Source organism: Lethenteron reissneri, chromosome 72 (genome assembly GCF_015708825.2).
Source record: "Lethenteron reissneri isolate LAM-NWPU_2019-01 chromosome 72, ASM1570882v1, whole genome shotgun sequence".
In the NCBI taxonomy this organism is placed as follows: Eukaryota; Metazoa; Chordata; class Hyperoartia; order Petromyzontiformes; family Petromyzontidae; genus Lethenteron; species Lethenteron reissneri.
This window is the reverse complement of record NC_083850.1, coordinates 6,259,951-6,286,283: the sequence shown is the minus strand read 5'-3', so window position 1 is coordinate 6,286,283 and position 26,333 is coordinate 6,259,951. Positions and strand designations below refer to the sequence as shown.

The window sequence follows — 26,333 nt, the reverse complement described above, 5'->3', positions numbered from 1 at the left end:
TCTGGATTAGAGGTTAAACATCACGGTTATGTCTTGCGATTATGTTTAATGCAATAGGCAGTTGGAATAAATATGTTCGCGTGGGTGGATGAGTGAGTGATCTGACGCACGCGTGAGTGGGCAAACAAGCGAGTGAGTGGACTTGTAAAACAAACTGCACGAAAGTGATTAGATTGGTACAGCGAGTGGTCAAATTTGTAATAATTGAGAGGATGAGTGATTCAAACGGTTGCTAAATCTGAGCGTTTTTACAACCTCCCCAGGCCCTCCAACATCAAACAGAAACGATTCCTTCCCAACAACATGGACAGACAACGCAAGTGGGCTGAGATCTTGGAGGACTATGATGGTAAGTCCCAGTTACCTGTAGCACGTGGTTTTTATGCAGAGGAGGCAGCTCCCTGATTAATTTATTTTAGTAGACGTGGCGGTGATGGGAAGATGAAAAGGTCAAGTGTGCAGACAGCATGGATTTAGAACCGAGTTTCAGCCATATTGGTTTAAATGGGGGTCTCAACTTTATGAAATTGATTATCTCAACATGCTTACAAAAATATGACTTGTAAAGTTTTACTGCCATGTGATTAATATTTCTCAACAGCAGGTCATGTTTTGTGTTAAGAGGTAATTACAAGAATCTCAGAATTAGTTGTGTGAATATCCACGTGCTTCGTTCTCTAATACATTACTCGTCCTTTGAATTAATTTTGTTTTCCGTAGCCCGGGAGTCATGGCGCCAGTCGACCACGTGGGGGGACATTATGGATGAAGTGGACCCTTTCCCAGGCCAAAGCTATGAAAATCGTTCCCCAAAGGTGTGTATGGGGTCTAAGGGAGTCAAACACCACATTCTCTCCACACTCCCACACCATTGCACCAAAACATCACTACACCTCACATCACCACACAATCTCTTTACATCACCACCAACTCGATACAATATACTCTCAGGTTTTTTCGGTAAAGTCACGTATGTGACTCTTTCTTAGGTTTTTTTCGGTAAAGTGACATACGTGAGTATGAATCATTGCAGTCACGAAAGCTTCAAATCGAGAATCAATACAATATCATAGAGCCTCATAAAGCGTCAATACCATCACAAGGCACCGTCTCTCCAGAACATTCCACAATTTCACCTCTCCGTATCACAACACCATGTCCCAACACCATCACTCCATCTCTCCACCATCACGTCATGCCATATCCCACTCGTGAAGGCAAATGAAGTCGCCATTCATTACCAATGAAGACAGAATGATATCAGGCAATCTCATGAATTATGTCTGTGAGCTGATTGGAAGTTGCCATTCCAGTTACCCATTATGGGTGCTGCAATAAAATGTGTCCAGATTATGGGCATCCAGATCTTTACAATAAAACATTCTGTGGAAACTATTGCCCGTGATGATTGTTGCCAACAATCTCCATGAAATCGTTGTAAACTATCACTGCATTAAGTGCGTGTATTGAATTTGTGAGAATATGAGGATGTAACATGTATTTTCATAACATTAGGTAATGATGTATATTCGTACGTGTGCTAGCATGTTTGCATGAGTTAATGTGCATGTTTTCATGCGTACATAGATGTGCCAGTATGCATTTTTGTTTCTCTATGTGCCCGTCCATGTTTGTGTGCCTGCGAGAATAGATTTAGTCCTCAGTGTGCATGTCTGAATGGTCATGTGCTTATCTTCGCGTGAACAGAGGAGCATTCGGGAGGTGAAGAACTTCAGCGGAGTGAAGCATCTCCAGGAGGACAAGCGCCTTACGAAGGAGAAATGCAGAATGGAAGAGAAGCGCACCAACGAGATGAAGCGCCTCGCCAAGGTGAAGCACCAAACGGAGCAGAAGTGCCTTCGAAACAAAATCCTCAACGACGTAAAACGCGTCATGGAAAAGCGCCTCCTTGAAGAAACGCGCTTCATGGAGGAGAAGCGCCTTCGCGAGGTGAAGCGTCTCAAGGAGAAGCATCTGGAGGAAGAGAAGCGCCTCATAGATGTGAAGCGGGTCAAGGAAGAGAAGCGCCTCATGGAGGAGAAGCGGGTGGAAGAAGAGAAGCGCCTTGTCGAGGACCAGCGCCTCATTGAGGTGCAGCGGGTCGAGGAAGAGAAGCACCTCATGGAGGAGAATCGCCTCTTTGAGGTGAAGCGTCTCATAGAGCTGAAGCGTCTTGAGAAAAAAAATAAGCGACTTGAGGAGAGGCGCTTTCGCAAGGTGAAGCTCCTCGAGGAGAAACGTCTCATTCAGGAGAAGCGCCTCGTTGAGGTGAAGCGTCAAGAGGAGGAGGAGCACTTGATGGAGGAGAAGCGTCTTGTGGAGCAAAAGCGCCTCGAGGAAGAGCAGCGCCTCGCCAAGATCGAGCGACAATGGCTCCAGACCGCTACCACCAGCAGCAGCACCACTACCACTGACACCACCTCCACCACCGCCGCCATCGCCGCCGCCACGTCCTCCAATCCTGTGTGGGGCCCAATAGCTCCGAGCTTTGAAGAAGAGGGCTTCCAAGAAGATAAAGCAAACTCCGGAGTCGCTGAGCCACGGTAAACCACTCTGCGTGTGCGCCCTGTGTGTTTATTTTTGTTATTTATTGCCATGCTTCTCACGCAGCATCAGCCTTACTCGGTCTCAAGACTTTTTTCAGGAGGATCCTGCCAAGTTTGCTCGCATTTTGCAAGAAAGTCGCTACTGTTTGCGATCCAAATTTAACGATTTGCATTGCTTGTGTGGGTTCAGTAACAGGGAGAAAGCTGCAGAACCTTCCCAGAACATGGGGCTGCATAATCCACACGGAGAATGTGGCCAAACGTGAAAATCAAACCCAGGTCAATGTTGCTGTGATGCACAGGTGCTCAAGCCCTGTCGCGCTCTCAAAATTCACAGACACTGCAAACCCCACGTGTACATTCCGCTATACTGAGGACAGATTTATTTTTCGTAACTGGTTTCTGAGTTAGACCACATAACGAAGTGGGCATATCTTCACCATGTAACCCTCCATCCACCGTGAGATTTTCGCTGTCTATCGCCGGTTTCCAGGCCAGCTGCCAAGTCGCCTTGTAATGCACAGCGACAGCTACCACTGAGAGGGGTGTCCAATTTAAAACGCGATGAGATGAGAGATGCGAGAGGCTAATCGCATGCAATGCACTTTGAGATGCCTTCGACGTCAAGGGAGGTGGCTCTCTCGACCACAAATCACTGACGGACACTTTTTTTAAATCGTGGATGTGTTGAAGCGACCAAATTTTCGTGCACTCATTCTTCACCATTACAGTTCAGATCTTGCTTCCCGCCTTGGCTATTATTGCTGCTGCATTGACCACACAGATCCACACCCATTCCATCACAGTGGACGTTCAGGATCTCTATCGATGCCATTTGAAATGCGTAGGACATTATGTGCAAGGGGTCATTAGAATATACATATAGAATATGTTCAATCTAGATTTGAAGTTTTAGTGACTACAGGGATCCATATTCTTTGGTTATATCGGTAAATTCACGTAGGTATGAAATAAAATAAATTAAATTAAATCACGACGTTTCGATGGCCATGTCGTTATTGCAAGAACGTTTCTTGCTGTGGTTTTCCCACCTGATGATGATTGCTTGTGTTACAATCGAAACGTTGTGATTTAATTTATTTTATTTTATACCTACATGACTTTACCGAAAGAACCAAAAAAATGTCACTTCAAATTATTCAGCTAAATTTGCACAGCAACGCCACCCACTACTGTGATACTACAGCAGTCTGTGTGAGACACAGCTGCACCTATCTCAAGGATAGCCTGGCGCCATGAGAATGACAGCACCAATACTAAGCACACTCACTGGCCATGTCGTTATTGCTGTTTCTATTCAGCTCGAATTAATCCGCCACACATTCCACCCACGGACGATGGGGAGATGGCGATGTCTGCCGTAGCAGCAAGGTGGAACGGTGTCGTGTTTGACAGACAACCATCAGTTTTACCATGTCTAGTGGTGGTCTCCCTGTTACAGGTTGAGTCACAAACCGCACCTCTCCATAACAAAGGCTCAGCCTTTGATATGCAGTCTATTCTTGGTCTTAAGCCTCACCTTACCATATTAATAAAAGTATGCGGCCCTTGCCCCACCACCTTCTCCAACCATTATATAAACGAAGTGGCAGCTTCTGCAATCTCTCATTTACCTGATACAGCTGTCGTGGCTGTGACGGTTCCACCTGAAGACGGAAGCTTGTGTTGCCTCCGAAACGTCGTGATTTTTATTTTTTATGTTATTTTATTTTACTTTTTAATGTTTTTTTACCTACGTGACTTTACCGAAAAAACCTAAGAATATGAATCATTGCAGTCACGAAAGCTTCAAATCTAGAACGGTGTCGTGTTGTCTCTTCACAGATCTGAGCCAGCTCAGCCCTCCTCCTCACTCGTCCAGGCCTTTGAAGTGAAGACAAAGGTTGTGGAGAAGGAGACGAAGCAAGAGGTGAAGGAGGAGATGATGGAGGATGAGGTAGAGACAGAGGAGGAGAAATCGGAGGAAGAGAAGGCAAAGGAGGACGAGATTGTGATGGTGACAATGGAGGAGAACACGGAGGGAGAGGAGAAAGACAATACGGAGATGGAGGACAAGGACACAACAAAGGATGAACAGATGGTCGTGGTGGAGGACATGGAGACGACGGACAAAGGGGAAACAATGGTGGTGGAGGAGGAAGAGAAGACGGTGGTGGAGATGGTGGTGCCGGAAGGTGAGGAGGAGATGAAGGAGGAAGAGATGGTGCTAGCGGAGGAGAAGAAGATGGAGAAGATGGAGGTGGCGCAGGAAGAGGAGGAGGAGGTGGAGGAGAAGATGGTGGTGGGGGATGAAGAAGAGGGAATGGAGGAGGATGAGACGGAGGAGAAAACGGAAGAGGTGCAGGTGGAGATGCACGAAAAGAAGAGGAAGCGAGGGGGCCTCGCTCGCGTGGCGAGAGCGATCGCCTCACTCCTCCGCCGCGTGCTGCTTTGTGGTGGCAGGTCCACCGCCCAGTAGGGGTGGTGGCGGTGGTCGTGCATCGGTGCCGACCGTGACCACTATCACCACACTACCCGCCCACCCCGTGATACTCGCTACACACACCACACGGTTCCCCAGAGAGACGGTGCAACGTTCAGGTCCAGAATACCGAAGTATACCGGGAATCACCTGTACTTATAAACACGTAAATTGATAACACTATAAACAATAACACTAAACATTAAACGACAAAAAAGCTCCCAAATGGTTTTATAATTTATACCACCATAAACGGAGGTACGGTATTTTAATTTCATTAGAAGTATTATAATGGAACTCTACACATGTTTGTTAATTGTCCGTTCAATCGAACCGACGGTCGGATATGTGAACTGTGGGGGTCGAGGGTAAGAATGGCATTCAAATTTTAGAATGACAATTTGGTCGTTTTAGCAAATTACTGTACTTGAATGTATGTTATGTGCAAATGCAAATTGTTAGTCGTAAATGCGAGGGAGGGGTTAAGAGGTGCACGTTTAATCCAGTGTTAACATTTATTTTAGCATCATATTTAAGGACACTGTTGTTGATAAGAATTCGTCTGGACATGTTATGTGCCTTGTTCTACTCGATCAACCAAAATTAGTACAATGTCGGTCATACAGGAGTGTGATTTCATTCATGAGTAGTATTCACAGAGCCCCGATGACACTAACCTACCTAAAGTTATGGTTAAAAAAGTAATCTTGAGTGACTTAATTCTCAGCTCAGACATGATCATCGCTATCATTTCCAAAGACGTGTGGGGTCCTGCGAGAGCAGGTCCCGACAACAAACAGCTGGGCAGCAGAATCGGAAGTAGCTGCGTTGCCCTCGAAATGTGATGTTGCTGCTGTTGTTGCTGCTGTAGTTGCTTCTGTTGCTGTAATAAACGCAGGGAGGTGGTGTTCCGTGATGGGATGACGCCTTTGATTAAAGCCTCTGTTCAAACTCACCCGATTGACGCCCTTGATCGTCGCATTTGATCAACTCTGAAATTGTAGACTCTCACATGTTAAGCTCTATCATAGTGAAACATAATATTATAACCTATGAACTACAACCTATCCATTGTAACGCTGTAAAATAATATTACCTATTGGGTTTCACTCCCTCGTCGAGAAGGCCGCTCTCTTCCTTTTCTAAAGTTACATGCTAATTTCTCTGCATTCACTTTAAATCGAGGACAAAGTTTTTCAATTTATTCAAAATAAGCGCATAATTACACACTGAGATGCACTTACATATTCATGCATGAAGTACAATGGACACATTACTCTTCGGTATGTTAATAGACATGCGGATTGTACCTTCCAAAATAACAATCGAATGCAAATATCCTGAAAGACAAAGGATTGGATCCTAGGGGGGGAGTTATAAGGCGGCTCAGAAGCAGAGCTCTATGCCATTTCGAGAGGGAACTTGATGAGGTTGGACGCTCGACTCGTCGCTCTGCTGATCGTCCTTCAACCATGAGACAACGCAGCCTGGCGAGCACAATTGCTGTGTTGACAGTTAGGCGACTTTGCGTCGGCAGAGTTTGTGGCGACATCTTCAGACGGGTTCCAGACATCGATATACCGTGAATCTCCAAGTAAGTGTCTATTTTCGCGGATAAACTCGTTCTTGTTTTAGCAGTTAACAAAATCCAAAACTCAACGCTAAACATCCTTGCCGATAGCGTACTTTTGACTCGATAACACCGCTACTGTTACTACGCTCACATGGAGCAGAGACGCTCTCCACAGCCCCACGCACACGGGGGCAAGAAGCCATTCAATTGATCTGTGTGTAGAAAGACATTTGCACATTCATCACATCTTCAGAGTCACCAGAGAACACACACTGGCGAGAAGCAATTCCCGTGCTCTGTGTGTGGGAAGGCATTTGCACGGTCATCAACTCTTCAGAGTCACCAGAAAACACACACGGGCGAGAAGCCATTCCTGTGCCCTGTATGTGGGAAGATATTTGCACAGGCATCAACTCTTCAAACTCATCAGAGAACACACACGGGCGAGAAGCCATTCCTTTGCTCTGTGTGTGGGCAGACATTTGCACGGTCATCAACTCTTAAAGATCATAAGAAAACACACTTGGGCGAGAGGCCATTCCTGTGCCCTGTATGTGGGAAGACATTTGCGCAGGCATCAACTCTTCAAACTCATCAGAGAACACACACGGGCGAGAAGCCATTCCTTTGCTCTGTGTGTGGGAAGACATTTGCACAGTCGTCAACTCTTCAAACTCATCAGAGAACACACACGGGCGAGAAGCCATTCCTTTGCCCTGTGTGTGGAAAGACATTTACAAACTCATCACATCTTCAGAGTCACCAGAGAACACACACGGGCAAGAAGCCATTCCTTTGCTCTGTGTGTGGGAAGACATTTGCACAGTCATCAACCATGAACAGGCATCAGAAGGTCCACAATGATAGGAAACTGAAATCAAAAGCTGAAATTCAAGGTGCTGCAATGAGTCCTGAAGAAGTTTCCACCTTCGATCCCATGCAGTTGGATCCCGAGAGATGGCTGGATGTAATGGAGTGGCTCGAGGATCACACCGAGAGCTCGGGGTGACTGAAATATAATGTTGCATGCGGTTATACCTATTAAGCTGTCTTGAGTACTTGTGTGTTTAACTCTGACCCTTTAGTTTTACAGTTCGTTTGAGAGTTTCTTGACGCGCAGGTGGTGAGTTTTGATGTTGGCGGATTACTTGGTGAAGTGGTGTGATGAGCAGTGGTTGTGAGATGGTTAAATTCCAGACAATATTGTAGTGTTTAAGTCTTCCTGTTGAGCTAAAGTTGGAATGCATATGTAGTTAGATCTTTACTCAACATTTTAAACGGTTTTTTTTCAAGTATAAAGCTTTTTTTGGATGGTAATAATCTACTTTAGGATGTACATTGATGACGCGTTCGTTGGATATATGGCCTTGACTTCAACATAGACGAGCAGTGAACAAACGTGGTGAACTAATAAGGGCATCATGGGTAATGATACTTTAACGCTTTGGTATTCCTGGAACGGATATGGTTTGCATTGTACTGTAACTGTTTGAACATAGAACATAATACATATTCGGTTGGAGTTTTAACGTAAAAAATATTGCAGATTAATAAAAACGTATTTTAACAAATGTTTGTCCGTTTATTTCTTTTACAATGTTCATAGCAAAAACGTGTTTTAAGCGAGTTTCAGGTGGAGGATCTTCGTCACACAAATCTGCCCTTAACCGGCAGCATCTTGGCTGTCTCTCCATTAACATGTGTCCCTGGAGGGGAAAGTTCCCCATTATAAATGTATTCCCAATGTTACGGTCCCTAATCATCAAGTATGACATTTGAACTGTAACACTATCAACGATAACACAAATAATTAAAATACAATAATCTATTAACTAGTTTCATTATTTATAACACCAAAAACCGAGGTACGGTATTATTAGTTTTGAACAACATAAATGGAGGTTCGTGATTATAATCGCATAATAATAATTATAATTGCACTGTCATAATGTTAGAATCACACTGTGGCCATATGCATGTTAAGTGAATGCGAACCGGGGGTAGGATATTTAAGATTTGTATCTCATTACAATTATTAAAATCCCACTGTAGTCGTATTAGAATCAAACTGTCCACTGTTTGATGAATGTCATGTTAATTGAATCGAATAGCTATATATGGTGTGTATAACAATCACATATTATAACATAATTACATTTCATATGATTTGAAAAACATACTTTCATTTAAAAAAAACTGAGAATTTCGTGGACCTTGTGTGGAGATGGAGCACAGTGGATCGGATCGTCTCCGCTGCTGTTGACGGGGCCAATCAGCGAATGTTTAACTACAGTCACAGCGCCTTACCCAAACTACATCTTCCCAACAAGGCAGCTTTCCCTCTGCTGTGTATTTTAGCCGTATATTTGAGGACGCTATTGAAGATAACAATTCGTCAAGAAAAGGCAAGATTACAATGTCTTTCATAAAGGAGTATGAGTTCATTTATGAGTAGTATTCGCTAAGCCCAGATGGCACTAACCTGCACTCAGTTATGTTGAAACAAAGTAAACATTAGTCGCTCAAATCTCAGCCCAATCATGGTCATTGCAATTATTTACAAATCCGTGTGGGGTCCCACGAGGACAGGGCACGGCCAAAAACTATCACATTATAAACTCACACTGTAAGCTCTAACATTATAAACTCTAACAATATAACTGTTATAGCTATACATTGTAACGCTATAACAATACCACTGTAAACTACATTTATAGTACAATCTAATGTTGTGAACTCGAACATTAAAACCTATGAGCTCGACATTATAACGCAAAAAAATAACATTATAAACTAGTGTTATAGATTAGAACACCATACATTGAAGTGAGAGAAATCGCATTCGAATTATTAGAATCACTCCGTAGTCCTCTTATAATCATACTTTGCTCGTAAGTACGTTACATGTCTGTATGTAATATGTATGTATGTAACATGTCTGTATGTAACATGTCTGTATGTAATATGTATGTATGTATGTATTATGTCTGTATGTAATATGTATGTATGTAATATGGACGTGCGAACCAAGGGTGGGATCTGTGAAACGGAAGGTGCAGGATCAGGATCTGATTACGTTTTTTGTCGCACCAGAATTACACTGTGCTCAAATCTACGTTATATGAAAATACGCATCAGAAGACCAAAATGTGGCCTGCGAGGTGCCAGGTTTAGAATCGCATAAAATTATTAGAATCACACCATCATCGTATTAGAATCAAGTTGCCCACTGATTCATGAATGTTCTATCTCAATGGCATCGAATAGCAATACACAAGTATGGAAATGTATAAATAATTGAACAAACCTACTGAGCTCGTGCGATTATGAATCGTTACAATTGTAATGACTTCAGACTCTGTAGACTGGTAGAGGGTTATATTATTTAGCCTGTAACACTGCTTACCACACCGGAATCACGATATAGCAACGACAACGACGAGACAGCAACAAGCCACGACCCGATATTCCACCAAAACAGCCCCGGACCTCGTTCCTCCCCCTCTCTTATTCTCGGTGTGAATTTACCACCACCCTTTGTCCCACCTTCTCTTCTTTCACTCTTTATAGCCTATTGTCACCGCTTGTCCCTTAGTAGATGCACTGTCTTCACATCAGCAATATGTTTTAGAAGCCAAGTGCATCAGGGCAGCAGCTGTAGCAAAATTCCCCGACGCCCAACAATCACAATCTTAACGGGCAACTGCAAGGGGTAAGCGGTGTGACCACCCTCACTCGACAACATCAACAAACCAACACAATAACCACAACAATAAATATCAAACGCTTCCACATTGTGAAAGGGAACCCTTCCCATCGTTCATGGGTTGGGCGAGGAGCCTACTAACACAACCTTGAGCATTTTGACCGGGTTCTCGACGCCAGTCCCTCGCCCATCATGGAATCTTGTGCCTTTCCGGGCGTCAACGGTTCGCACCACAGCGTTGAAGGGTTATGCGGGTCCCTGGCTTCTTTTGATGAATATGACCAGGCTCCTGGCACCGATCCCTCACACGTGGCAGATCCCTGAGGCACCCCGGGCCTCAGGGGCTCGGAAACTGTGGGGAGCACAACACATTTCATTTGGAGTACGGTTTCCGTTTCCGAGCGCCCCACCACATTGGACACACCAGACTTGGGCTGTACAGGACATGGGGATGAGCTGTCTGGGTGGGGACGGACATAAGTCTTGAGGCGCGATGGGTGGACGAACCAACGGCGACGCCCTATCTACATTCGTTACACACTGCAGCCATTTCACCTCTATGACTTCTACTGGACCCCGCCATGGGCGGAGCAACTTGGGGGACGTACCCGGTGGCACCTGTAGGCAATACACCATGCCCTGTCCCCGACCGCCCATGGAAGCCCGTGTTCCCGCCGCCCCGTGTTCTTTTCATTAGCCACTTGTGCTCTGGCGGGGAAAGATCCTCGTTATAAATCGTTTCGCAACGTTCCGGTCCCGAAACCCGAAGTATACCGGGGATAACCTGTACTCTATAACATGTAAACTGATAACACTATGAAAAATAACACTAAACATTAAACGACTTTAATTTTTTTAAATAATAGATTCCACCATAAACGGAGTTACGGTATGAGAATCTCATTAGAAGCATTCTAATCGCTCATATGTTTGTAAAGTGTAGGTTCAATCGAATCGGGGGACGGATATGCGAACTGTGGGGGTTTGCAGGGTTAGAATCGAATTAAAATTATTCTAGTAACAATATGTACATCCTAAAGTCGACTATTATCAACCAAAAAAAGCTTAATACTTGAAAAAAACGTTTAAAATGTTGAGTAAAGATCTAACTACAGATGCATTCCAACTTTAGCTCAACAGGAAGACTTAAACACTACAATATTGTCCGGAATTGAACCATCTCATAACCACTGCTCATCACACCACTTCACCAAGTAATCCGACAACATCAAAAATCACCACCTGCACGTCAAGAAACTCTCAAACGCAGTGGCGGCTCCTGCAAAATCTCTCAGGGGGGGGCAAATGTCTGGATGATTGATAAGGATAAGGTCAACCCATGCAATGAATAAATTAACAGCTTAAGCATGTAAAGGCAACTTCACTTCTTTAATATTAATGAAAAATAAAGTGACTCTTCAAATACATCTTGTTTGTTTATATACTCACTATTAAAACAAACCACTCAAGTTTATTTTATTAAAGATTCCACTAGGTAGCGATCACCAAGGTCGACTGCCATGCTGTTAGACTCAATGGCTGCGTGGGGGCAGTCGCGCAATGCCAAGAGCATCGCGGCCTTCGCCAGCACGGTGGTGGCCCGGGTCGTGCGCGCCGAATCGGTGAGCACGCCGGTGGCGATCACCACCGTGGCAATCACCACGGTGCTTGTGCCGCAGCAACCGAACGGCTACGACTGCGGCGTCTAGGCCCTGCTCAACACCATGCACCTGGTGCGCCATTACGACAACATCGTGGCCGTTCAAGGACCAGGTCAGGTGGATTGGCGCGCGTGGTACACGCAGGAGGCGGCGTCACAGCACAGGCGCGACCTGCTGCAGCAGCGGCATGAACTTAAAGAACTACAGCAATAAATCAAGAATCATCATCAGATGCAATAGTAACAGCTACAACCTCCAACACGACTATGGTATCCAACACGGATCGCACTAATGCGCTGTCCAACAAGTTCCTACCTGCCCACTCCGAAGGAACGTGTTTTGAGAGTTTGTGGACGTGCCCTGTTCTCGTGGGACCCGACACGGATTTGGAAATAATTGCTACGATCATGTCTGAGCTGGGATGAGCGACTAATATTTACTTTGTTTAATCATATAACTGTCTGTCGGTTAGTGCCATCGGGGCTTAGTGAATACTACTACTTTTTTTTCCTTTCCTCTTAAGGAACACCTGTAAATCGGGTAGACAGCCAAGATGATGCCGTTTAAGGGCACACTGTGACGGAGATCCTCCACCTGAAATTCTCTTAACATGTTTTTGCTAGGAACATTATAAAATTAAGACTGCACAAACATTTGTTAAAAATACGTTTTTATTCATCTGCAATCATGCTCGGGCAAGGAACGAACGGTACGCGCGCCGATCGCATTCTCGCATGCCTTGGTCAGTGGGAGACCTGGCGTGGCTCCACTGCCCCCAGGTACCGGCGGGCACATCCCCTAAACTGCACAAGCCATGGCGGGGGCCTGTGACGCTCGTGGATGTTCGGAACTCGCAAAGTATCCGCGTTCAATACGGCAAACGTCGTTGGTATGTTCATTCCTCGCGACTAAAACCCTATGTTGACGCGCGTATCGGTCCTTCATCCCCAATGACTGACCTGCCGGGTTCTGCCGGGCCGACCGCGCCGCTTGACACGCCCGTTGATCCCAAGGGGGACTGTGTTGTGTAATACTTCTAATGATATTCAATATTAGAATATCATTAGAAGTATTATAATCACAATGTGATCGTATTAGAATCACACTGCACATATGTATGCATATTACATACATACTATGGTCATATGTATGTAATATGTATGTCCGTTGGACATGCGAACCGGGGGTCGGATATGCGAACTGGGGGTGCAGGGGATTAGGATCGGATTAAAATGATTAGAATTACACTATGGTAGTATTAGAATTACACTGAGCTAGAATGTATGTTATATGTAGATGCGAATCGGGAGTCGTAAATGCAAAATGGGAAGTGCGCGGTTTTGATCGCATTAAAATTGTTATAATAACAACGTGGTCCTATTAGAATCACGCTATCGACTGCTGCTGATGTTCGGGTGGCGGCTTCCGATTCGGACTCAGCTCTTCCTTTACTCGCCTGGTTGGTGCCGCGGGACGCAGCGTCTCATCCGACAGGCGTTGCAGCAGCTGGGTGATGGCATCCGTGAGTTTGTCAACTTTCTCTTCAAGTTGAGGCCGTCTCCCTCGTGGTCTCCTCCCTCTGCGCGTGCTGTGGGTTGCTCATGGCTGATGTGGAACTGCATGTTGAATCGGGTGTAGACGTTATTTTAGCAACATTTAAGTACAGTATTGTGTTTAGAATGCGTCTCGACAAGGAAGGTGACTTGTTGGATCAGAGTTTTTCATCAAAGGCGTTATCCCATCACGGGACACCAACAAGCTGCGTATATAACAGTAACAGAAGCAACTACAGCAGCTACGAAACCGTTCGATGACAAAGTAGCGACTTCTGCTTCTGCTCCAACTGCCGCCCGGCTGTTTGCACGCCGACTCTGCTCTCGTGGGACCCAACACGTTTATGGAAATAATTGAGATGATCCTATCTGAGTTGAGATTTGAGCGACTAAAGTTTACTTTGTTTAAACATAACTTAGTGTAGGTTATTGCCATCGGTGTTTAGCGAATACCACCGAAGAATTAGCTCACATATTTACGACGTAATTTGGTATAATTTTGGTTGATTAAGGAGAACAAGACACCTGCCATGTCTACGAATTCTTATCATATACATGTACTTAACTATATTGCTAAAATAACGTCAACACTCGAATAAACTTGCAGGTCTTAGCCGGCTCATATCGTTGCTTCGCAGATGCTCGAGATTGAGTGTCCTGCTGTGGTCCGAATTGTTTACTGTGATAACATTTGGCTGTTCAAAGCAGTCTGCAACCGTGGATTGTGCAGCTTGGAATAATTGAGGACATCTCATCCATTTTGTTGGTTCTCGAAAACTGAGTCCAATAATTAGGAGGCAAATCACGAGTGAAAGCGATAGCACTTGCCAAGAATGTCTTCATTAATCGAGAACGAAAGTAAGAAGTTCGAAGGCTGTCAAATACCGCCACATTTACGAGTTGGTTCTTTGGGGCTGTACAATGTGTGTAGTTGAAGGTGCTTGGTGTTGTCTTCTTCTAACAGCCACTAACGTGCGTGTGTTGTCTGTTTTTAGGATTTGTCCATTGATGTTGTTTTTTTTATTGCGGCGTTTTTTTGTTGAGTTCTGTCACTTGAGTGTTACATGAACAGAGTGCGATTATTATACGACCACACTGTGATTCTAATGCTTCTAATGATATTATAATACCTTACCTACGTTTATATGGTTATAATTTAAAAAACTAGTTTATAATTGTTTAATGTTTAGTGTTATCGTGTATAGTATTACAGTTTACATGTTATAGAGTACAGTTTATCCCCGACATACTTCGGGATTTGGGACTGGTACGTTGATGAACGATTAACTACGGGGACCTTTCACCTCAAGGAACACGTGTTAATCGGGTAGACAGCCAAGATGCTGCCGGTTAAGGGCACACTTGTGTGACGGAGATCCTCCACCTGAAATTCTCTGAACATGTTTTTGCTAGGAACATTATACAATAAAGAACTGACAAACATTTGTTAAAATACGTTTTTATTCATCTGCAATAATTTTACGTCAAAACTTGAAGGCAATATTTATTACTTCCTATGTTCACACATTTCCAGTAGAATGCAAACCATTTCCGTACAGGAATACCAAAGCGTTAAAGTTTCATTCCCCATGATTTCCTTATTAGTTCACCACATTTGTTCACTCTGCGTCTATGTTGAAGTCAAGGCCATATATACAACGAACGCGTCATCAATGTACATCCTGAAATCGACTATCTAAAGTCGATTATTACCAACCAAAAAAAACTTTATACTTGAAAAAAAACCTTTTAAAATGTTGAGTAAAGATCTAACTACAGACGCATTCCAACTTTAGCTCAACAGGAACACTTAACGACTACAATTGAACCCTCTCACAACCAGTGCTCATCACACCACTTCGGCAAGTAATCCGATAACATTACAAACCACCACTGGGCACGCCAATAAACTCTCACAAAAACTGTAAAACTAAAATGGTCAAAATTACACACAAAAGTACTCGATATGGCTTAATAGATATAACCACATGACGTAATTTTTTTTCAGTCACCCCGAGCTCTCTGGTTGACTCTCGAGCCACTCCATTACATCCAGCCATCTCTCGGGATCCAACTGCATGGGATCGAAGGTGGAAACTTCTTCAGGACTCATTGCAGCACCTTGAATTTCAGCTTTTGATTTCAGTTTCCTATCATTGTGGACCTGCTGATGCCTGCTCATGGTTGATGACCGTGCAAATGCCTCCCCACACACAGGGCACAGGAATGGCTTCTCGCCCGTGTGTGTTCTCTGATGACTCTGAAGATGTGATGACTGTGCAAATGTCTTCCCACACACAGAACACACGAACGGCTTCTCACCCGTGTGTGTTCTCTGATGACTCTGAAGATGTGATGACTTTGCAAATTTCTTCCCACACACAGGGCACAGGAATGGCTTGTCGCCCGTGTGTGTTTTCTGATGACTCTGAAGATGTGATGACCTTGCAAATTTCTTACCACACACAGGGCACAGGAATGGCTTCTCGCCCGTGTGTGTTCTCTGATGATTCTGAAGATGTGATGAGTTTGCAAATTTCTTCCCACACACAGGGCACAGGAATGGCTTCTCGCCCTTGTGTGTTCTCTGATGACTCTGAAGATGTGATGACTGTGCAAATGTCTTCCCACACACAGGGCACAGGAATGGCTTCTCGCCCGTGTGTGTTCTCTGATGACTCTGAAGATTTGATGAGTTTGCAAATTTCTTCCCACACACAGGGCACAGGAATGGCTTCTGGCCCGTGTGTGTTCTCTGATGACTCTGAAGATGTGATGAGTTTGCAAATTTCTTCCCACACACAGGGCACAGGAATGGCTTTTCGCCCGTGTGTGTTCTTTGATGAATATGAAGATGTGATGACTGAGCAAATGTCTTCCCACACACAGAGCACAGGAACGGCTTCTCGCCAGTGTGTGTCCTCTTGTGTATTTTAAGACGTGATGGCCGTGAAAATGTCTTCCTACACACAGAGCAATTAAATGACTCCTTGCGCCCGTGTGCATGAGGCTGTGGAGAGCGTATCTTGTCCATGTGAGTGTAGTAACAGTAGTGGTGTTGTCAAAAGTACGCTATCGGCCGCAACGATGTTTAGCGTTGACTTTTGGATTTTGTTAACTACTAAAACAAGAACGACACTCGTGTTTAACCGATGAACATCAAAATCACGTCAATTTGACGACGAACAGGTTTAAGAGTTCATCCGCGAAAATAGACACTTACTTGGAAATTCACGGTATATCGATGTCTGGAACCCGTCTGAAGATGTCGCCACAAACTCTCCCGACGCAAAGTCGCCTAACTGTCGACACAGCAATTGTGCTCGCCAGGCTGCGTTGTCTCGCGGTTGAAGGGCGATCAGCAGAGCGACGAGTCGAGCGTCCAACCTCATCAAGTTCCCTCTCGAAATGGCATTGAGCTCTGCGTCTGAGCCGCCTTATAATTCCCCCCTAGGATCCAATCCTTTGTCTTTCAGGATATTTGCATTCGATTGTTAATTTTGGAAGGTACAATCCGCATGTCTATTAACATACCGAAGAGTAATGTGTCCATTGTGCTTCATGCATGAATATGTAAGTGCATCTCAGTGTGTAATTGTGCGCTTATTTTGAATAAATGGAAAAACTTTGTCCTCGATTTAAAGTGAATGCAGAGAAATTAGCATGTAACTTTAGAAAAGGAAGAGAGCGGCCTTCTCGACGAGGGAGTGAAACCCAATAGGTAATATTCTTTTACAGCGTTACAATGGATAGGTTGTAGTTCATAGGTTATAATATTATGTTTCACTATGATAGAGCTTAACATGTGAGAGTCTACAATATCAGAGTTGATAAAATGCGACGATCAAGGGCGTCAATCGGGTGAGTTTGAACAGAGGCTTTAATCAAAGGCGTCATCCCATCACGGAACACCACCTCTCTGCGATTATTATAGCAACAGAAGCAACTACAGCAGCAACAACAGCAGCAACATCACATTTCGAGGGCAACGCAGCTACTTCCGATTCTGCTGCCCAGCTGTTTGTAGTCGGGACCTGCTCTCGCAGGACCCCACACGTCTTTGGAAATGATTGCGATGATCATGTCTGAGCTCAGAATTAAGTCACTCGAGATTACTTTTTTAACCATAACTTTAGGTAGGTTAGTGTCATCGGGGCTCTGTGAATACTACTCATGAATGAAATCACACTCCTGTATGACCGACATTGTACTAATTTTGGTTGATCGAGTAGAACAAGGCACATAACATGTCCAGACGAATTCTTATCAACAACAGTGTCCTTAAATATGATGCTAAAATAAATGTTAACACTGGATTAAACGTGCACCTCTTAACCCCTCCCTCGCATTTACGACTAACAATTTGCATTTGCACATAACATACATTCAAGTACAGTAATTTGCTAAAACGACCAAATTGTCATTCTAAAATTTGAATGCCATTCTTACCCTCGACCCCCACAGTTCACATATCCGACCGTCGGTTCGATTGAACGGACAATTAACAAACATGTGTAGAGTTCCATTATAATACTTCTAATGAAATTAAAATACCGTACCTCCGTTTATGGTGGTATAAATTATAAAACCAGTTGGTAGCTTTTTTGTCGTTTAATGTTTAGTGTTATTGTTTATAGTGTTATCAATTTACGTGTTTTTAAGTACAGGTGATTCCCGGTATACTTCGGTATTCTGGACCTGAACGTTGCACCGTCTCTCTGGGGAACCGTGTGGTGTGTGTAGCGAGTATCACGGGGTGGGCGGGTAGTGTGGTGATCGTGGTCACGGTTGGCACCGATGCACGACCACCGCCACCACCCCTACTGGGCGGTGGACCTGCCACCACAAAGCAGCACGCGGCGGAGGAGTGAGGCGATCGCTCTCGCCACGCGAGCGAGGCTCCCTCGCTTCCTCTTCTTTTCGTGCATCTCCACCTGCACCTCTTCCGTTTTCTCCTCCGTCTCATCCTCCTCCATCCCCTCTTCTTCATCCTCCACCACCATCTTCTCCTCTACCTCCTCCTCTTCCTGCGCCACCTCCATCTTCTCCATCTTCTTCTCCTCCGCTAGCACCATCTCTTCCTCCTTCATCTCCTCCTCAACTTCCGGCACCACCATCTCCACCACCCTCTTCTCTTCCTCCTCCACCACCATTGTTTCCCCTTTGTCCGTCGTCTCCATGTCCTCCACCACGACCATCTGTTCATCCTTTGTTGTCTCCTTGTCCTCCATCTCCGTATTGTCTTTCTCCTCTCCCTCCGTGTTCTCCTCCATTGTCACCATCACAATCTCGTCCTCCTTTGCCTTCTCTTCCTCCGAGTTCTCCTCCTCCTCTGTCTCTACCTCATCCTCCATCATCTCCTCCTTCATCTCTTCCTTCGTCTCCTTCTCCACAACGTCTGTCTTCACTTCAAAGGCCTGGACGAGTGAGGAGGAGGGCTGAGCTGGCTCAGATCTGTGAAGAGACAACACGACACCGTTCTAGATTTGAAGCTTTCGTGACTGCAATGATTAATATTCTTAGGTTTTTTCGGTAAAGTCACGTAGGTAAAAAAACATTAAAAAGTAAAATAAAATAACATAAAAAATAAAAATCACGACGTTTCGGAGGCAACACAAGCTTCCGTCTTCAGGTGGAACCGTCACAGCCACGACAGCTGTATCAAGTAAATGAGAGATTGCAGAAGCTGCCACTTCGTTTATATAATGGTTGGAGAAGGTGGTGGGGCAAGGGCCGCATACTTTTATTAATATGGTAAGGTGAGGCTTAAGACTAAGAATAGACTGCACATCAAAGGCTGAGCCTTTGTTATGGAGAGGTGCGGTTTGTGACTCAACCTGTAACAGGGAGACCACCACTAGACATGGTAAAACTGATGGTTGTCTGTCAAACACGACACCGTTCCACCTTGCTGCTACGGCAGACATCGCCATCTCCCCATCGTCCGTGGGTGGAATGTGTGGCGGATTAATTCGAGCTGAATAGAAACAGCAATAACGACATGGCCAGTGAGTGTGCTTAGTATTGGTGCTGTCATTCTCATGGCGCCAGGCTATCCTTGAGATAGGTGCAGCTGTGTCTCACACAGACTGCTGTAGTATCACAGTAGTGGGTGGCGTTGCTGTGCAAATTTAGCTGAATAATTTGAAGTGAAATTTTTTTGGTTCTTTCGGTAAAGTCACGTAGGTATAAAATAAAATAAATTAAATCACAACGTTTCGATTGTAACACAAGCAATCATCATCAGGTGGGAAAACCACAGCAAGAAACGTTCTTGCAATAACGACATGGCCATCGAAACGTCGTGATTTAATTTAATTTATTTTATTTCATACCTACGTGAATTTACCGATATAACCAAAGAATATGGATCCCTGTAGTCACTAAAACTTCAAATCTAGATTGAACATATTCTATATGTATATTCTAATTGACCCCTTGCACATAATGTCCTAAGCATTTCAAATGGAATCGATAGATCCTGAACGTCCACTGTGACGGAATGGGTGTGGATCTGTGTGGTCAATGCAGCAGCAATATTAGCCAGGGCGGGAAGCAAGAACTGAACTGTAATGGTGAAGAATGAGTGCACGAAAATTTGGTCGCTTCAACACATCCACGATTTAAAAAAAGTGTCCGTGAGTGATTTATGGTCGAGAGAGCCACCGCCCTTGACGTCGAAGGCATCTCAGAGTGCATTGCATGCGATGAGCCTCTCGCATCTCTCATCTCATCGCGTTTTAAATTGGACACCCCTCTCAGTGGTAGCTGTCGCTGTGCATTACAAGGCGACTTGTCAGCTGGCCTGGAAACAGGCGATAGAGAGCGAAAATCTCACAGTGGATGGAGGGTTACATGGTGAAGATATGCCCACTTCGTTATGTGGTCTAACTCAGAAACCAGTTATGAAAAATAAATCTGTCCTCAGTATAGCGGAATGTACACGTGGAGTTTGCAGTGTCTGTGAATTTTGAGAGCACGACAGGGCTTGAGCACCTGTGCGTCACAGCAACATTGACCTGGGTTTGATTTCCACGTTTGGCCACATTCTCCGTGTGGATTATGCAGCCACCTGTTCTGGGAAGGTTCTGCAGCTTTCTCCCTGTTACTGAACCCACACAAGCAATGCAAATCGTTCAATTTGGATCGCAAACAGTAGCAACTTTGTTGCAAAATGCGAGCAAATTTGGCAGGATCCTCCTGAAAAAAAGTCTTGAGACCGAGTAAGGCTGATTCTGCGTGAGAAGCATGGTAATAAATAACAAAAATAAACACACAGGGCGCACACGCAGAGTGCTTTACCGTGGCTCAGCGACTCCGGAGTTTGCTTTATCTTCTTGGAAGCCCTCTTCTCCAAAGCTCGGAGCTATTGGGCCCCACACAGGATTGGAGGACGTGGCGGCGGCGATGGCGGAGGTGGTGGAGGTGGTGTCAGTAGTAGTGGTGCTGCTGCTGGTGGTAGCGGTCTGGAGCCATTGTCGCTCGATCTTGGCGAGGCGCTGCTCTTCCTCGAGGCGCTTTTGCTCCACGAGACGCTTTTCCTCCATCAAGTGCTCCTCCTCCTCCTCTTGACGCTTCACCTCAACGAGGCGCTTCTCCTGAATGAGACGTTTCTCCTCGAGGAGCTTCACCTTGCGAAAGCGCCTCTCCTCAAGTCGCTTATTTTTCTTCTCGAGACGCTTCAGCTCTATGAGACGCTTCACCTCAAAGAGGCGATTCTCCTCTATGAGGTGCTTCTCTTCCTCGACCCGCTGCACCTCAATGAGGCGCTGCTTCTCGACAAGGCGCTTCTCTTCTTCCACCCGCTTCTCCTCCATGAGGCGCTTCTCTTCCTCGACCCGCTTCACATCTATGAGGCGCTTCTCTTCCTCCAGATGCTTCTCCTTGAGACGCTTCACCTCGCGAAGGCGCTTTTCGTCCATGAAGCGCGTTTCTTCAAGGAGGCGCTTTTCCATGACGCGTTTCACGTCGTTGAGGATTTTGTTTCGAAGGCACTTCTGCTCCGTTTGGTGCTTCACCTTGGCGAGGCGCTTCACCTCATTGGGGCGCTTCTCTTCCATTGTGCATTTCTCCTTCGCAAGGCGCTTGTCCTCCTGGAGACGCTTCACTCCGCTGAAGTTCTTCACCTCCCCAATGCTCCTCTGTTCACGCGAAGATAAGCACATACCCATTCAGACATGCACACTCAGGACAAAATCCATTCTCGCAGGCACACAAACATGGACGGGCACATAGACAAACAAAATGCATACTGGCACATCTATGTAAGGATGCAAACATGCACATTAACTCATGGCATGACGTGATGATGGAGGGATGGAGTGATGGTGTTGGGAGATGGTGTTGTGATACGGAGAGGAAAAATTGTGGAATGTTCTGGAGAGACGGTGCCTTGTGATGGTATTGACGCTTTATGAGGCTCTACGCTATTGTATTGATTCTCGAATTGAATCTTTCGTGACTGCAAGCATTCATACTCACGTATGTGACTTTACCGAAAAAACCTAAGAAAGAGTCACGTACGTGACTTTACCGAAAAAACTAAGAGTATATTGTATCGAGTTGGTGGTGATGTGAAGAGATTGTGTGGTGATGTGAGGTGTAGTGATGTTTTGGTGCAATGGTGTGGGAGTGTGGAGAGAATGTGGTGTTTGACTCCCATAGACCCCATACACACCTTTGGGGAACGATTTTCATAGCTTTGGCCTGGGAAAGGGTCCACTTCATCCATAATGTCCCCCCACGTGGTCGATTGGCGCCATGACTCCCTGGCTACGGAAAACAAAATTAATTCAAAGGACGAGTAATGTATTAGAGAACGAAGCACGTGGATATTCACACAACTAATTCTGAGATTCTTGTAATTACCTCTTAACACATAACATGACCTGCTGTTGAGAAACATTAGTCACATGGCAGTAAAACATTACAAGTCATATTTTTGTAAGCATGTTGAGATCATCAATTTCATAAAGTTGAGACCCCAATTTAACCCAATATGGCTGAAACGCAGCTCTAAATCTATGCTGTCTGCCACACTTGACCGTTTACCTCTTCCCATCACCACCAAGAAAAATAATTAATCAGGGAGCTGCCTCCTCTGCATAAAAGCCACGTGATGCAGGTAACTGTGACTTACCATCATAGTCCTCCAAGATGTCAGCCCACTTGCGTTGTCTGTCCATGTTGTTGGGAAGGAGTAGTTTCTGTTTGATGTTGGAGGGCCTGGGGAGGTTGTAAAAACGCTCAGATTTAGCAACCTTTTGAAACACTCATCCTCTCAATTATTACATATTTGACCACTCGCTGTACCAATCAAATCACTTTCGTGCCGTTTGTTTTACAAGTCCACTCACTCGCTTGTTTGCCCACTCACGCGTGCGTCAGATCGCTCACTCATCCACCCACGCGAACATGTTTATTCCAACTGCCTATTGCATTAAACATAATCGCCAGACATAACCGTGATGTTTAACCTCTAATCCAGACAAGCATGTTGATGCACAGCCCATTTGTATTAATCTACTGCTTGATAAAGGCCCCCCTATGTCTTGTAGGTCATTGGGGTCAAATGACCATACTTAAATCATTTGTTATAACCCGAGAATGACGTCGTAGGTCACGTGATGTCAGAGGTACCGCCCATGTGGCTGTGACATCACAGATAGGAGACATCTATGGCAGCAGCTCGGGTCTGAACTAAAACGTAGACTCCTCCCCCGTGTTGGATAACATTCAATACATGTAATGCAGCGCACAATTATGCAGGCAATCAGAACACAATAATTATAGACATGTTAATCATATTATATGAGATTTAAACAGGTTAGTTATGAACGTTTTAAAAGTTAACTTGCTTTGGTTCTAAACAATGACAGTAACAGCAACATATCAGAGCATGCCAAGTAACCTAATAGTCTTAATTTGGTTGAAGAAAATCCAAATACCAACATATTCATAAATAATTAAGCTTTAGTTTGTAGTCAAAACGTGCAATAAAAATAAACAACACACATCGTCAACAGGGACGCTCACGATAATTGTTTTTTTACCCTTCTATCTGGCAACAAAACTGACACCTTTTTACAAGGAGTCATGTTTACATAGACCTCAATACCTGCAGTCGTAATGCAAACAAAAGAACATAACTCTGATAATGTGCACTGTCCTTGAAGTTGATTGTTCCACACCCGAGACAGCTTTCCTTAGAGCCTAGTCTCACATGGGTTGGACCTGATGACGCCAAAAGGCGCACTGTAAAAAGGTGTCAGTTTTGTTGCCAGATAGAAGGGTAAAAAAAACAATTATCATATTTTTACTGGCAAATGAGGTTCCCATAGGGACGCTCACCTCGTTGACGATTCGCTCTGCAAAGGCTTCTTCTGCTGCTGCTCACTCGTGCGCATTCCTCTCGACTGCGGGTGGAGGCGTGGCTATGACGTAACAGAGGTGACGTCACTACAGCGAGGCTCCGCCCCCACGCGCTTGGCGGGCGCACCACGTGGTGCAGTGCGGGTGGTTGCGTCACCGGAAACAGCAGAGCCCTCGGTTCGACATTAAACATTTGCCCCCTCGCTTTGTGCTGTCTTTGATGTCGCCGTTACTGCGGCGAGGACTGAAGCGATGCCTGGCCATTAGGCCATCAGGCTTCATATGTTCATAATTTTTTGTTTAATTGGAATTATTAACTTGCATTTCATTAATTACATTTCAAGCGTATAAACACCACACCATCCCATTGGTTTATTTACTTTTAAATTCAGGTTTTTTATTAAGAGTTTTTGGTCTGTAGTTATATTTAAGTGAGTGAGGTGGTTGTACTAAGTGTGAATTTGAGTTCCATGTAAATTATTATTGTGTAAAGGATTTGTCTGTGTGCACCTATCCTGGCAGTGGTAATTAGGGCTTTTTAGCATTCACTTTAAATCGAGGACAAAGTTTTTTCCATTTATTCAAAATAAGCGCACAATTACACACTGAGATGCACTTACATATTCATGCATGAAGCACAATGGGCACATTACTCTTCGGTATGTTAATAAACATGCGGATTGTACCTTCCAAAATTAACAATCGAATGCAAATATCCTGAAAGATAAGGGATTGGATCCTAGGGGGGGGAGTTATAAGGCGGCTCAGAAGCAGAGCTTAATGCCATTTCGAGAGGGAACTTGATGAGGTTGGACGCTCGACTCGTCGCTCTGCTGATCGCCCTTCAAGCGCGAGACAACGCAGCCTGGCGAGCACAATTGCTGTGTCGACAGTTAGGCGACTTTGCGTCGGGAGAGTTCGTGGCGACATCTTCAGACGGGTTTCAGACATCGATCTACCGTGAATCTCCAAGTAAGTGTCTATTTTCGCGGATAAAATCTTAAACGTGTTCGTCGTCAAATTTACGGGATTTTTTTGCGTCTCGCTTAGACGCGAGTGTCGTTCTTGTTTTAGCAGTTAACAAAATCTAAACATCCTTGCGGCCGATAGCGTACTTTTGACTCGATAACACCGCTGCTGTTACGACGCTCACATGGAGCAGAGACGCTCTCCACAGCCCCACGCACACGGAGACAAGAAGCCATTCAATTGCTCTGTGTGCGGGAAGGCATTTTCACGGCAATCAAATCTTAAGAGACACCAGAGAACACACACGGGCGAGAAGCAATTCCTGTGTTCTGTATGTGGGATAGCATTTTCACTTTCAGAAAACTGCCAATGCCATCAGAAAACACACACGGTGAGAAGCCATTCCTGTGCCCTGTGTGTGGGAAGACATTTGCAAAGTCATCACATCTTCAAAGTCACCAGAAAACACACACGGGCGAGAAGCCATTCCTGTGCCATGTGTGTGGGAAGGCATTTGCACACTCATCACATCTTCAGAGTCACCAGAGAACACACACGGGCGAGAAGCCATTCCTGTGCCCTGTGTGTGGGAAGGCATTTGCACACTCATCACATCTTCAGAGTCATCAGAGAACACACACTGTCGAGAAGCCGTTCCTGTGCTCTGTGTGTGGGAAGACATTTGCACGGTCATCAACTCTTCAAGATCATAAGAAAACGCACACGGGCGAGAAGCCATTACTGTGCCCTGTGTGTGGGAAGACATTTGCAAAGTCATCACATCTTCAAACTCACCAGAAAACACACACGGGCGAGAAGCCATTCCTGTGCCCTGTGTGTGGGAAGGCATTTGCACACTCATCACATCTTCAGAGTCACCAGAGAACACACACGGGCGAGAAGCCATTCCTGTGCCCTGTGTGTGGGAAGGCATTTGCACATTCATCACATCTTCAGAGTCATCAGAGAACACACACGGGCGAGAAGCCATTCCTGTGCTCTGTGTGTGGGAAGGCATTTGTACAGTCATCACATCTTCAGAGTCATCAGAGAACACACACGGGCGAGAAGCCATTCCTGTGCTCTGTGTGTGGGAAGGCATTTTCACACTCATCAACCAGGAACAGGCATCAGAAGGTCCACAATGATAGGAAACTGAAATCAAAAGCTGAAATTCAAGGTGCTGCAATTGGTCCTGAAGAAGTTTCCACCTTCGATCCCATGCAGTTGGATCCCGAGAGATGGCTGGATGTAATGGAGTGGCTCGAGAGTCAACCAGAGAGCTCGGGTGACTGATAAAATATGATGTCATGTGGTTATACCTTTTAATCCGTATCGAGTACTTTTGTGTATAATTTTGACCATTTTTGTTTTACAGTTTTTGTGAGAGTTTAATGACGTGCACAGTGGTAGTTTGTAATGTTATCGGATTTCTTGCCGAAGTAGTGTGATGAGCACTGGTTGTGAGAGGG

At 44.9% G+C, this 26,333-nt stretch overlaps 1 pseudogene; it reads left to right on the top strand.

Moving 5' to 3' along the window:
* Window positions 1-25,971, top strand: part of LOC133361352 (zinc finger protein 208-like) — a 78,789-nt pseudogene extending 52,818 nt beyond the window's left edge.
* The last annotated feature ends 362 nt before the right edge of the window (window positions 25,972-26,333 follow it).